Source organism: Panicum hallii, chromosome 5, assembly GCF_002211085.1.
Source record: "Panicum hallii strain FIL2 chromosome 5, PHallii_v3.1, whole genome shotgun sequence".
Taxonomy (NCBI): domain Eukaryota; kingdom Viridiplantae; phylum Streptophyta; class Magnoliopsida; order Poales; family Poaceae; genus Panicum; species Panicum hallii.
The window spans coordinates 32790533-32801444 of NC_038046.1; the positions used below are offsets into that span (position 1 = coordinate 32790533).

Here is a 10912-nt window from a genome sequence, read left to right on the forward strand (position 1 = left end):
TTCCTAGTTTGCATCATCTTGTTTCGTTTTAAATGAAATGTTTATTTCCTTAAGGAAGCTCCGTGACAAAAAAAACATTTTACAATGGTATTCACTACGCTTTGACTTAATTTTTATTGTGATATTATGAAGCATGAAAGTGCACAATGATAAAACTTCTTTTTAAGATAAATCTGCTGATATTATTCCCAATATCCAAACTAACAAAATAGAAGTAATTTGTAATTCATGTTTGCAAATGATCGGTCAACAGCAACCACAGAACAGCCTTGTGAGCCGGGGCAATCTTGGATTCAGTTGCCGTTGAAAAATATTGTTGAAGAAAACTTGCAAAACTAGTGAAAGGTGTTGGAATGAAGGCCCATCTATTTAATTAATCAATTAAGAATTAAAAACCCATGAGTAAATATTAGGAAGCTACAAAAGTGGTTACTCTCATATGGGTAGTTGAGAGGATCCTAACTGTATTGTCTGTATACCGTCTGTGAAGTTGGAAAAGGAGAATGGCGTGCCACGCTCGCTCGCCCAGCGGATCCAGGATGTGGGCGTGTCGTGTCATGTTATGCCACGATTTGTAGATGCGGAGTGAAACGGATGCAATTGTGAATCTTTTGCCATTAAAGAGATTAATCGGATGATTAAAAAGTGACCAAAGAACTTGATGGCACGACCATAATTCTGACATTACTAGTTACTTATCCGTTATCCGTTACCTGTAACTGGCGACTTGATTGCCATTGCTGCAGCTAGAGGTGTACTCCAGGATCGTCCCTCTCCTCTCATGTGCGCCTATATAAGGAGCTAGCCTCTCCTCTTATACTTCTGCTTAGGAGATCTCATTTTTTCCTCTTGTTCTGCTGCTGCTGCTCTTCATCCTCAACGCAAAGCTCTGCATGCACGGAGCTAAGCGTGAGCAGGCCTCCAGAACCTCCCCGCCTTCGTGATCTTGCTCGGGATGGGTGGGCTATAAGGTTTTTATGGAGTATACGATTACACGATTGCTTGTTGTACGACTACTTCCCTCTACTTCCATAAGGCCGTTGTACGACTACTTCATGCTACATCCAAGGTCGTTCATGGAACCGCACCGCAAACATCTTCCTGCATCAAAATTATACAGCTACTTCAAGTAAGGCTAGCTGAGTAGTATATCTACTTCATTTGGTAACGGCACATCCAGTGCCTCCATCACCGGCCCGCCCAAGGGTCTATTCTCGACCTTCTCTTGTTGATTTTGTTTATGTTAAATATGTTTTTAATCATGAAGACAAGCACATGCTTTGTCACAAGTTCACTTATTATAATCATGAATTATTTTGTAATATTTGAAATTAAAATGTACCATAATTTGTCTAGTTTTGTAACAAAAGGATCCTAAACAGATATACCTATATACCAAATTCTAACCCTTTTTTTACACCAATTCATAGTGGTAATGCTTCTAATTGTACCGAGAGCAATGTTACATGGACAACCGTTTGGATGATAAGCTCTAGATCAAATGCATTGTTGTATATATTCAAGTTGTTAATAGTAGAACATTTACTTTTTTTCGATAGGAGCTCTAGGAATCATTCTACTCAACATCTTGTTTTGGCGGGGGGGGGGGGGGTGTGGCGGCTTGAGACTACGCCTAGTCATACCTTGATCTAGGTTACATGATGGAGTAGGGTTTCTGCGCGATCTTTCTATGAGAGATGATAGCTTTGATTTCGGATGGATTCAATGTTATTGCTATGACTACCCTCAAAGACGCTACGCCTTAGCAATGATACACCAGGTTTGGATTATTATTTCTCTTGTAATGAGATGAACAACCTTGAACCTGTTGGTAACCAAAGAACAAGCAGCTGGCTTACGTCTTAACAAACATAATCTGACACACATCACTATAAGAAATCTGCTGATCTATGACAGTAGTTTTATGAAAAATGGAAAACATCATAAAGTTTTTATGATGTCTTTAGATGGAAACTTCCGAGCAAATTTAGTGATAAAGTTACAATATGTCATAAAAGTTGTCGGCAAGGACAAACAGAAAACCTCACGCATTGTTACAAGGAGATTTTGTCGCAAAATAAGGTCTGCGAAAACGTCATAAACTGACCATGGTCCCACATGTAAGTACAAGGTGAAAAATAGGGTGGGAAAATAAAAAGGAAAAATTTTCTTCCGAAGGTTTGAACTTATTACTAACGCTTCCGGGTAGCTCGAGATTGAGCTTGCCTCGTAGATGCGAAGGTTATCACAAAGGTAAAATATTTAACATGGTTGGATAACACCATCCTGGTAAAGAAGAAGAATGGAAAGTGGAGAATGTTGCCTGGTAGATGCGAAGGTTATCACAAAGGTAAAATATTCAACATGGTTGGATAACATTGTCCTGCAGTCCTGGTAAAGAAAAAGAATGGAAAGTGGAGAATGTGTATTGATTTTACAGATGTTAACAAAACATGCCCGAAGGATGACTTTCCATTACCAAGAATTAACAACGTAGTTGATGATGCAGCTAGCAGTGAAATGCTTTCTTTGTTGGATTGTTTCTCTAGATATCATCAGATATGGATAAAAAAAGATGAAAAAAACCAGTTTCATCACTCCATTCGGAACTTATTGCCTTGTTAGAATGCCCAAGGTTCTAAAAGACCAGCGGAACCTTTTCAAGAATGATTGCAGAAGTCTTGGACAAGCAAATTCGTAGAATTTTCTTAGCATACGTTGATGACACCGTAGTAACAAGTAAAAGAAAGCAAGATCATATCGCTTATTTGGCGGAATCCTTCGCAAGTCCATGGGCCACAAAGCCGAGCTTGAATCCTGAAAAATGTGTGTTCGGAGTGCACAAAGGGAATGTTTACGATTTCGTTTTCACCAAAGGCATCGAAGCTAATGCAGACAAGATAAAGGCCTTGGCAGATATGGAAGAGCCCCAGGGGCGGAGCTACGTGAAGCTCATGCTGTCCCTGGACAGCAATGACTTTTTCTTGGCCCGTTTACATCTATGCTACCAAACAGGCAGGACAGCAACCCATATAACGAAGTGACCTCAATGGATGACCAGGCTTTCGGCTTGATTGGCCCAGAACAGAACACAAAAAGGCAAAAACGATCTGGCTCCGATCCAAATCACAGCGGCCGCAGCAGCGGCGTTTCGTTTCCTAGTCGAAGTCGAACCGTTCCTCTGGCGGCTGGCCGGCAGCATCCAAGAAAGCGATTGCGCCCAGGCCTGAAGCCTGATCGAGCCTGAACGCACCGCGCCGCCTGACGCCTTCTCTTCCAGTTCGACGAGTAGTCTCTGTCTCTAGGAGAATCGCCCAGGCACAGGTTTGTTCAGCTATCCGCCTATCCCTGCTATGCTGCTAATTTATTCTAGAACCGAGATTGATCATATTTTAGGCTCTCACATATGTCGATTGTCCTTGGCAGATTCTGCAGGAAGCCAGGAAGTATGGAACGGTTCTGGAAGAGAAAATCACCACCATCAGCTACTGATCAGGATGAAGGATCTTCACAGCAAAATAAAGGTGCATCGAACATCAGTGCTCCAACTCGTACTTCTTTGATACTATCACCAAAAGATGTTAATTTAGATGAACTTCCTTATGATCCGGCTGATAGAAAGAGAATAATAGAATATCCTGGCTTCAAATTACAAGAAGAGATCAGGAGGAGATATTTGATTAGAGGTCCTCATAGACCACAACCTGGTTTCAGTTATCCTCAAACAATCATTGGAAAAAAGCCACGTCGATTTAACCCAGACTGGTTTGAACAATATGATTGGCTAGAATATAGTGAGAAGGTGGATAAAGCATTTTGTCTATACTGCTACCTGTTTAGAGATTGTATTGACGGTCAGGCTGGAAATGATGCATTTGTAACAAAAGGATTTTCTGGATGGAATAATAAACCAAGACTTGACACTCATGTGGGAGGGGTAACAAGCTGTCACAATGCAGCTATCAAAAGGTATAACAATTTATTGAAGCCAAGTCAATCTATTGAGTTTGCTCTCAAGAAACAACAAGATGTTGCGAAAGAGGAGTACTTTATTCGATTAAGTACTTCGATAAATGCTATTAGATACTTGTTGCATCAAGGATTAGCTTTTCGTGGCCATAATGAATCTGAAGATTCTGCTATCAGGGGAAATTTCCTTGAGTTAGTGAAGCTTTTGGCTGAGCAAAATGAAAAAATAAAGAGGGTTGTACTAAGAAACGCTCCAGAGAATCATCAGATGGTGTCTCCAGAAATTCAAAAGGACATTGCTAATTGCTTTGCAGAGATCATAGTGAATTCTATCATTGAAGAAATTGGTGGTGATGTGTTTTGTTTGTTGGTTGATGAATCTGCCGATGTTTCTGATAAGGAACAAATGCTGTGGTTTTGCGGTATGTTAATAACCACGGAGAACTGAAAGAAAGACTTATTGGTGTTGTCCATGTCGCTGAGACAACATCAGCCTGTCTCAAGTCTAATATTGATGCTTTATTTTCCAAGTACAAATTAAGTTGGAAACAAGTGAGAGGCCAAGGTTACGATGGAGCAAGCAATATGAGAGGTGAGTTCAATGGATTAAGAGCTTTGATTCTGAGAGAGAATGGGTCTGCACACTATGTTCACTGCTTTGCTCATCAACTTCAATTAGTCATAGTGGCAGTAGCAAAAAAGAATGATGATATTAGTGATTTTTTTTATATGATATCTCTTCTCCTTAATGTGGCCGGAGCTTCTTGCAAAAGAAAAGACATGATACGACAAAGTCAACAAGAAAGAGTAAAAAGAGCAATAGGTAGTGGACAAATCAGTACCAGAACAGGATTAAATCAAGAGAAAACTCTACAAAGACCTCGAGACACACGATGGTGCTCTCACTATAAGACCCTTCTTAAGAGTCTTAACAGTTTGTTTCCTTCTGTTATTGAAGTACTTCAATATGTGGAAAAGGATGGCCCAAATGACAAGAAACGACGCCAAGCACGTGGGCTGCTAGATTATCTCAAAGATTTTGATTTTGTGTTTCACTTACACATGATGTTGATGATCTTGGGACATGCAAATTCCCTGTCACTTTGTTTGCAAAGGAAAGATCAAGATATATTGGAGGCCATATCAGAGGTAAAATTAACAAAGCAAAAATTTCAACAAATCAGAGATGATGGTTGGGAATCTTTATTGCAGACAATATATTCCTTTTGTGAAGAACATAGCATTCCAAAGTTGGACATGGAAGAAGAGTATATTGATCGCCACAAGCCAAGGAAAAAGTCAAATCGAACCAACTACCAGCATTATAGATGGAATTGTTTGAACTCAGTTATTGACTTGCTACTCATAGAGTTCAATGATCGCTTTGGTGAAACAAATTCTAGTTTGCTTACTTACATGGCTGCACTTAGTCCGAAGGATTCTTTTGGTGACTTCAAATTGGAGAGCTTAATGGAATTGGCTAAGCTCCATCTAGATGATTTCAATCAAGAGCAGTTGAAGGATCTTGCTCATGAGCTTCCTATTTACATTGACAATATAAAAGCTGATGAAAGATTCTCTAACCTAAATAGTATTACTGCACTTGCAAAACTAATGGTGGACACAAACAAGCATCAAGCTTTTCCTTTGGTCTATAAGCTTCTAAAGCTAGTACTTATTTTGCCAGTTGCTACAGCATCTGTTGTGAGGTGCTTCTCGGCAATGAAAATTGTGAAGACAATATTACGCAATCGCATCGGGAACACGTTTATGAATGATTGCATCATTTGCTTTGTTGAGCCAGCCTTTGTCGCAACAATCTCAGATAATGCTGTAATTGATCGGTTTCAAAAGATGAAGAATCGTAACCGTAGGATGCTTCTATGAGAGGTAAAGACTTTTGTATTGTTACATTATATTTTGTTACGCATTGAACTGAAATTGAAACCTTTTCCTACACATTATTTGCGCTGTGACATCAATGGTCGTAAATTCTAGCTCCGCCCCTGAAGAGCCCAAGTCTAGAAAAAGGTGTGCAAAACTATCAGGAAGAATTGCAGCATTCAACAGGTTCATTCCGTGTTGGATAGAAAGAAGTTTGCCTTTCTTCCGGTTGCTCCGGAAGAAAATGATAAAATAAAGGGAATGAACAGATAACACGTTTGCAGAATTAAAAAAAGTACTTGATGAAAATGACAACCTTGTCCCCACCAGACTGAAGGCTACTTTGCTGTCATACATGTATTCAGCAGTCAGTGCAACGCTTTTTCAAGAAAAGGAATTCAAAGATTCCAGAAAGCAAATACCTGTATATTTTGTGTCAGAGAAGGATCAAAGTTATTTTACTTGGAGCTTGAAAAAATTGCTTATGCAGTGCTAATGGCAGCAAAGAATTGTAGGATTACTTCGAAGCTCATAAAATATTACTGGTCACCAATCAACCAATAAATGGCTTATTCTGCAATATAGAAGCTTCGGAAGAATAAGTAAATAGCCAATAGAATTGTCAGAATTTGTTGTGGATTTTTCTTAAAAAATGAGTGCCATCAAGTCTCAAGTGTTAGCTGATTTCATCGTAGACCATTAGTGAAACACCATGGGTAATTCAATTTGATGGAGCATGGTGCACTGATAGGGTGGAAATATCTGCGATCATTGCTTCACTTTTGGGAATCAAAATGGGGTTTGCCGCAAGGCTCGAAGTCACTAAGAGTCTAAGATAGACAAAAGACAATGTGACCAAGTATGAAGCATTGCTATTGGGGCTACAAAATTTTATTGGGAAATCGGATTTGGAGGTCATAGCTAGTCATGCGGAAAAAGTTTATGAAGCCAGGGAAGCAGGAGCAGGTAATTGGCAGCAGTCAAGGCAATGGAGAAACACTTCAAAGAGTTCACTATGTTGTACATCCAAGGGCAGAAAATGATGAAACTGGCAAATTGGTCAATGCAGCAGTTATAAGGTTATCACCAGATGCTTTTTACAAGGTTATCACCAAACCCTCGATAAAACAATAGAAACTGAAACTGATAAATTTGATCAGAGGTGAGGACCGGAGGTCTCCTATCATCGCATACCTTCGACGTTTATCGGCGATCAGAGACTAGGGGTCCCCTTGCGATTATGTCCTTGCAATTATGTGGACTCTACCGGCCCCTGCATGACCTGCACAAAGGTTTTTTCAAAGGGGACAACCGCCCAGGCTGGAACCCCAAAGGCTCTAAACCCCAAGGCATGTGGGGTGGCCCTCTAAGCGTGGTTCGGGTGGCCAAACGAGAAACCGGAAGCAATAAATACGGTTGGTAGTGATGGGGACATCACTCCTTCGGATAAAAAAACGCTCTTCACATGGATATACAAGGACTAATCACTGGAGTTTGAGCATATCAACTAAATTATTAGGTGAGCTTGTTCCTATGTACATTTGATAATTGTAAGAATGGTACAATACCTAATGATGTTATTGTACTTAGAAATAATGGAGAGGACCAAGAAGTGTTTGGAGAGAGACTTGGAGGAGAAGAAGATCGGGCCAGCGTCCAAGCCAAGCAGGAGGCCAACAACATCCTGAATTCGAGTCCGTCTGGGAGTCCAGGAGCAGTCCATACTAAAATCATTGCCTAGGCCACGTACGGGCTCCATTTTTGATGTTCTACATGTATATGGAAAGCTAAGGAGATAAGCTTTTCTATGCCACCTGTCCAAGTTATTATATGGTCTGAGTCAATGGGAATCATAGAAATAAGTGGACATACAAAAGCTGCCAGGGTGTTGCTCCACCGTCTTTTGGGTTGTTGGTCCGTGTATCATTTTGGAGTCCATTTGGGACGCATCTAGGGTTCCTTGTTGACATCGGCAAAGTTAGGGATAGATTTTGCTTAGATTAAATCTGGCGTGAACAGTTTGTCATCATCGGTTTGTGAGACCCCAACTTTACGAGCATTTAATCATTCATCAAGCAGGGTTACTAGCATAGTTGAGAATGTTATGTTATTTTTTGTTCTTGCTTGTGTTCTTCGATTCAGACGTAAGGATTAACCTTCGTGGAAAGGTCAAATGGGCAACACACAGTTGATAACCAAGAGGTGACGAGGTGCTTCTATTGTAGACTCGGGTCATGTTGATCAGAAGCCGGATCGCTTGTGTCAGTTATCGACAAATCGATAGTTATCCTCTTGATGGAAGATTGGCCACCTCATGTTCCCATCAGGCAAGGTAACATGCATAGTTGACACCACATCAGCAGTTTTCGCGCGGCGCATTGCATCATGGAGGAGAACCCTATAGCAACCAGTTCGTGCCACGCGCTCACCCAGTCATGTCGTCTGCCAGGCAAACTCATAAGGGTGGACATGTCACCATCACATGCAAGGATGGGGGCCATACCCCTTAGAAACCAGCTTGCACCTAACCTAGGTCCCTGAGAGTGAGGACATCACAAAAGACTGGACAATGGACAATACCATGCACCCCCACTAGCTTCGCTAGGGTATGGGACCTTGGCACATGTCGTGATCATGGGTCAAATTAGTGCGGCATCCGTAGCGAGCCCTTTGGATGGCCATTGACCAGTGTGCCTGAAGGACGAATACTGGTATGGAGAAGAGTACAGAGCCACCATCACTCTAGACATGGCTACAGGAACCCCCTCCCTAACCCCCTTATCTCTTCCCCCGACCATCTGTGAAACCCCCCAGAGTAGTATAAAATGGGAGAATCAATGCCTGGGCAAGGGTTGGACCCTAGAGAGAAAGAGAGAGCTCTATGTAAAGGACATGAGTGAATTGTACTTTATCTGTACCCAGATAATTTTTGCTCAAATCAAGTACTCCCTCGCATATCGAGTGGTCTGAACCTACAAAAAAAACCTGTGTCATTCGTTTATCGGTCGCTCAATGTGCTTGAGACATTTTCCTCCGGTCAAACTCCCAAAAGTGGTTCGCATGGACCCCCGTGAGCGGTATTCCCATGCCGATAGCTAGCACGCTAGGTAGGGGGAAATTCGATCTTAGGTACATTGATCCTGTGTTGAGGAGCCGTGATATCAGAAGGGCATCATCACGTCACTTAAATGAGTTTGACGAGAAGGTCTTCTCAGAGTATCGCTCCCGAGGGAGTCATCCCTCCGTGCGAAGCCCAAGCGAGAAGATTCCACCACCAGAGCAGCGTATACCGCCACTCCGTGGGGCCCTAACCATCGGCTGGGGGACTCCTTGTTAGGGAACCGACGCATCCGAAATTTTTAGTCTGATATCAGATGCCGCGGTTTCCTAGCACCGGCATCAGCGACCGTGCAACAAACCGCGGTCTCTGCTGATTGGACTCATGGATATGCCGACCTATGTCCTCGCACCCCGCCACCACGTTAGTGGTCGCCCATCGAGGCTGATGACCATTAGGGTGCGGACGCAGGGGAGGAGCAGCTCCCTGAATAGCTATGGTCAGAGTCGTGGGGGATGATAGTCATTGCGGGTGCCCTTGTTGGACTCTAATACGACCAGGCCGATCTTGTGGGAGAGGAGCACATGGAACCATGATGTAACCAGCCCCACAAGCCACGAGCACGGCCGCCTCCAGTTCGACCATGCAAGCCCGGGGAGATGGATGATGGAATCCCCATAGGGAGATGAGCCTAAGACCTAGCAGCTCTGGTTGGCACGACAAACTAGCAAGTTTCTGTGGAGAAGTTGTGGAGTGGGTCAAAGTCCTAGGCATCAGCTAGACCCCGCCCTAACGGGTGGACCTACACCGACCATGAATCTCGAATCGTATAAGGTTGAAAATTGTTATTAAATGGTTTACTTTGATATTGACCAAAGGGGAGGATGGGCTTGGAGTTCCATCTTTTCCAATAACCTGAAGTGACAGGCAACTGTTACCTATATATTCAGAATTTCCGCATGTGATCTGAGAAGATTAATCTCCTGTGTTGAAGATTCCAGCTTCTTAATGAGGAGATCCATCTCGGCGGCCAACATATCTACAACTTCAATTTGGTGTACTCCTCTTGTGCAGGATGGCTGCCTCTCATCCTTCCAACTCTAGTTGGCGACAATCTTGTTGATTAGTGTGAGAGCTCTGGCAGCATCAAGAGAAAGGAATGCTCAGGCCATGGAAGAAGTTCTAGATGATGAGCCAATCTTCCATACCATGGTGCGAGCATGCTGCGATGTAATCCTAGAGACATTCCCATGCATTTGGCATAGTCTCATCTTGGAGATACTAAAAGCTTGAAATCCTATTCCGGAAGGTATTGGTTTTGCCCTCTGAGAAGTACTCGGCCAGGAATGCATTGGAGCATGCATTCTAAGTTATGAATGCCTCCTTGTTGGTATAGTACCAAATTTTTGCCTTTTCGAGCAAAGAGAAAGGGAATTGATGAAGTTCAATGGCTTCTAAAGTTGAACCTTTGGGATGATGTTGTTACTCACTTCTAGAAAATTCTTTAGATGGGCATTTGCATCCTCCAAGGTCTTACCAGCAGAAAGGAGTGGCCTACGTCATGTTGACGAGCATAGTCTTCAGCTCAAAGCCATCAGGCCTAGGTTAGTGTTCAGCCCCGTAGGGACATGGCCACTGGACAGGGTTGAGAACTCGCGGAGTGTAACATTCAGGTAATTAAGGGTATAGACACTAGGTATTAATGTGATATAGGTATGCTTGCTATAATACATACAAGTTGTACAAAGAACTAGGGGTATATTTGTAAATTATGAATTTTATAAGTCCCTATGTGTAATTGTGTAAAAATGCTATTAAATGTCAAATTCAAATGACCATAGAGAAGAAAAGTACAAATATTAAGTTAAAACCTAAGAGAAATAGACTTTGTATGAAACTAAGGACCTATGTGTAATTAACACAAAGATATAAGGATTTACATGTGAAATGGTGAAAAGATAAAAGTAAAACTTAGATTTACTTAAGGGTTAAAGTGTAAAA

General features: G+C 42.1%; 1 non-coding gene across 1 annotated transcript; it reads left to right on the top strand.

The window, feature by feature from the left end:
* Window positions 1-10115: 10115 nt before the first annotated feature.
* Window positions 10116-10222, top strand: LOC112896049. Its single transcript, XR_003229339.1, has one exon. It is a non-coding gene; the product is annotated as a small nucleolar RNA R71 (small nucleolar RNA).
* The last annotated feature ends 690 nt before the right edge of the window (window positions 10223-10912 follow it).